This window comes from Haematobia irritans, chromosome 3, assembly GCF_050003625.1.
Source record: "Haematobia irritans isolate KBUSLIRL chromosome 3, ASM5000362v1, whole genome shotgun sequence".
NCBI lineage: Eukaryota > Metazoa > Arthropoda > Insecta > Diptera > Muscidae > Haematobia > Haematobia irritans.
In genome coordinates, this window is record NC_134399.1 from 103,365,242 (window position 1) to 103,369,397 (window position 4,156).

The 4,156-nt window shown below is 32.9% G+C and overlaps 1 long non-coding RNA gene across 2 annotated transcripts; it reads right to left on the minus strand.

The window, feature by feature from the left end:
• Nucleotides 1-2,545: 2,545 nt before the first annotated feature.
• On the minus strand, nucleotides 2,546-3,125 carry LOC142230249 (uncharacterized). Of its 2 annotated transcripts, none has more exons than XR_012720624.1 (2): nucleotides 2,879-3,125; nucleotides 2,546-2,808 (listed from the first exon to the last, which is right to left on the minus strand). It is a non-coding gene; the product is annotated as an uncharacterized LOC142230249 (long non-coding RNA). The 2 variants fall into 2 exon arrangements; XR_012720623.1 differs by having other exon boundaries at nucleotides 2,860-3,125.
• Between the last annotated feature and the right edge of the window lie 1,031 nt (nucleotides 3,126-4,156).

The window sequence follows — 4,156 nt, forward strand, 5'->3', positions numbered from 1 at the left end:
TGCAAAAGCTTTGTCTGTACTGTTAACTCTCAGAGAGCACATGATAATGACAACACTAGTGATATCAGAAATATTTATATGAGAAACAAATGATTGCAAAAAGCTAAGTTTGTATTTTGAAACGATCAAAGGTAAGAATAAAGGAAATTATGTTAGTTATGTGGAAACAGACAGATTTACACTCATGTTGAATATTGTAGCATAATTAGGTAATTTTGAATTAAATAAACAACTTAAAAAATAAGTTTTGTAAATTAAAACAAATTATTAGAAAATTAAAAATGTTGCAGTAATTATAAAGAGGAATATGTTGGTTTTTTCACCAACACCCATATAAAAAATCAAGTCCATTTCACGCCGATTTACTTGAAATTGTGCACAGAGAATGCTATACATGTCTAATTTGATTGAACTTGGTTCAGATTTAGATATAGCTGTCATATATATTTATTTATTTTATTTATTCAGTCATCAATACAATGGAAGCCAACAAAGGCCTCCCTGCCAACATTTCAATGTTCCATTTCATCCTCATCGCTACCACAGACTCGTAAGTGACACTGCAACAATCGCCAACTGTGATAGTATTTTGCCATTTTATATTTTGTGAAACACCAAGCGCAACTTGCTTATAATTTATTTCAATAAAAACGAAAAAAGTGCTGAAAACATAGTTATTACGCTTAAAATTGTGAAAAGTAAATTGGTGAACAATTTTTGACTTTCCAAATGGAATAAAGTGTTAGTTTTTCAAATATTTTTCCAGACACGCTGCCTCCATTGGGAATAAAAGTACTGGCTGATAGACGCTACAACATTTAACTTACAACTTGTAACTCAACATCAATCTCTTATTAATGCATAAAAATGTGTTAAATGTGATGTGATAGTCGTATATGTTATATTTATGAGAATTTATTAATGTTTCATAAAATTAATAAACATCTAAACAATCGTGTTTTACTTGACCACAATGATTCTTTTACAACTATCTTAAAATGGCCTTTGTCTGATTATTTGAAGGGGCTCTTATTGGCGTCCTTCTAAATGTATCCAGAAGGGCTCCTAATAATTGCACTCATGCGATACTTTTTTGTAGTAACTTGGCGTGGTACAACTTCTCAATAGTGACGGCGCTTTTCCGAGGAGTTTTGGATATCGTATACGACTGTTTTCGACGTAGTGGGGATTCTCAGAAGCGCCCCCAAATTCAAAAAATGTTGGCAGGGCTATTATACATGTGTTGTAGAAAGAAATCTACCCTGCCAGCATTTCAAAGTTCCATTTCATCTTCATCGCTACCACAGACTCGTAAATGTCACTACAACCATCCTACTGTGATGGGGGGCAGCATATCATAAAGTACAAAATGTACTTCATACATGTATTTTACCATCACTACTTTTACAAAAGCCATTTTATTTTTTGTGAAACGCCAAGCACAACCAGCTTGTTATATTTTATTTAAATAAAAACGAAAATAAAGTTCTGAAAACATAGATTTTACGCTTAAAATTGTGAAAGGTATATTGGTGAACAATTTTTGATTTTCCAAATGGAATAAAGTGATTGTTTTTCAAATATTTTACAGACACGCTGCCTCCATCGAATAAAAACACTGGCTGATAGACGCTGCAACATGTAACTCGCTACTTGTAACTCTACATCATCATTAATGCAAAAAATTATGTTAAATGTGATGTGATAGTGGTATAAATGTTATATTTTTAAGAATTTGTAAATGATTAATCAAATTAATAAATATCTAAACAAACGTGTTTTACTCGACCACAATGATTCTTTTACCACTATCTTAAAATGTGCTTTTTCTGATTGTTTGGAGGGCCTCTTATTGGCGTCGTTCTAAATTGATCTATAAAGGCACCTAATAATTGCACTCATGCGAAACCTTTTTGTAGTAACTTGGCGTGGTACAACTTCTCAATAGTGACGGCGCTTTTCCGACGAGTTTTTGATATCGTATATGATTGTTTTCGACGTACTGGGGATTCTCAGAAGCGCCCCCAAATTCAAAAAATGTTGGCAGGGTATATGTAGAATATATGAAAAGCTTAAAAACTAAAGTATTTCATAATTTTTATAATTTGGATGGCTCCCTGAACCGATTTTTTCCCAAAATCAATAGTGACTGTCTTTGAGCCAAAGTAAAACTCTGTGTGCACGATCAGACATATACTGCGAGAGGTACTTTTTTTTATTTATTACTACAATTTTACATGGGTTTCACAATAATACATGAAGACAGACAGATGGACATCGCTACATCGACTTCGAATTTAATTCTAATACGATCGGTTCACTAAACGATGGGTCTGACTTTTCCTTCTTGCCGTTACATACAAATGCAAAAAATTTTGGCAGGGAAAAGGAGGCTATATCAAGAAATCGACTATGAACCATATTTCCACATATCTCTTTGTAGTCCACCATAACGATTGTCTATCCTACATTAGCAACGTTATTCCATAAGTGCGGAAACCCAGCTTTGGACTAAAACAATAATTTGACTTATATTTTCATAGGCTTCAATTTGTACGATGTTTTTATTTCCACACCCAGAAAATCTAAATAAATAACCAGATGATGGCATTTGAATTACTAGAATTACCATTTTGTAAATGAAGATACATCTATATATCACGATGCCATTTATTTATTTAGTTTTGCTTCTTCCTCTCACACATTTTTCTCAGACACTCATTTTTCAATTGTCGCAGCAATATCCAGATTTTTCCACCCGAATGGTGCCTCTTCCAGAAGAGCTTTGTTTGCGATACTATCGAGTTCCTATAGGAAATATCATTGATTAGCATGAAGTTGTAAAGAAGGACTACATACATTAGATGATTTTACCGACTTTTTTTCAACGGCGAATGACAATGTAATGCATTGCATTGAACATGATTCCAATTTACGCCAGCCTCAATAACTTAAGCATGAGGAGGATAAACCTTATTGGAAGACATTTAAGGATCACCACGACTTGTACATATTATTCTGGGTTTTAGGACAACTCAAGTTTAGCCTTATGTCTAACCAAATAGATGAATTAATATGAAAATAAAAGAAATAATCGAAATAAAGAGAATAATCGCACAATCAGTGTAAAGGGCACCTTATACGGTCGGATAAACCCTGCGACACAACACGTTGCGGCGACAAATCCGATTGTATAAGGTCGTGTTCGGCTGTCGCGGGGACGTGGTGGCATAAAATCAAAACAACTTTGATTTTTTCTGGTTGGGTGGTACAAATCATTGAGTGTAAGGGGATGTTCGACAAACATTATCAAAGACAAATTTATTTTTACATTAAAAACAGGCATTTCTGCAATGAAATTAATGATGGATCGCCAATTCTGGTTGAAAATTAAAGAAATATATAAATCTAAACAAGTATTGTGGCAAAAACGTGGAACAATTCCACTTCCAATCAATGGGAAACCAGGCGACAAGTATTTTAAATTCATCAAGTAATTTGTAATATATTAAATGTGGATTACTTCAGGAATCATTGTTTTGACAAATATACCAGGATTTTTTTTTATTATTTTCTTCCATTTTTTCAGTAAAAAATGGTTTCACCCATAAATCTTCGTACAACTTCATTGTTTGTTTATGTTTCTTCTTATTTTTTCATGTTGTCATCACATTTGTTCGTGCAGTGTAAGGGCAAAACTTGAACGAACACACAACGAATAGACGAACCTCTGTCGGAGTGTTTATCCGACCGTCTAAGGTCCGCTTAAGCGTCAGTTTGATTGGCTAAGGAAACAAACAAAAAACTAAGCATTATGTGTGCGAAAAGGAGATGGTTGATATTTTTTCAAATTCTAATATAAAGTGAAAAAGAGACACATAGAGTAATGCTGGATTCGAACATGCTCAAAAGAAATGAACTTTTGAATGAACAGTGTTGTCGTAGTACAATTTATAAATACGTAAATATAAAAAATCACACATCAGAAAAATGAGGTAAAGGTTTTGTCTAATTTTTTATTTATAATCAAGGCCAATTGAAAATCAAATACATCAAAAAAATTTCGGATATAATTCAATGAAACTAATTATATTTTAGTTATTTAAATCTGGAGATGATTTTATTCATATTATATGACTTTTTCTTCACAAGTCGT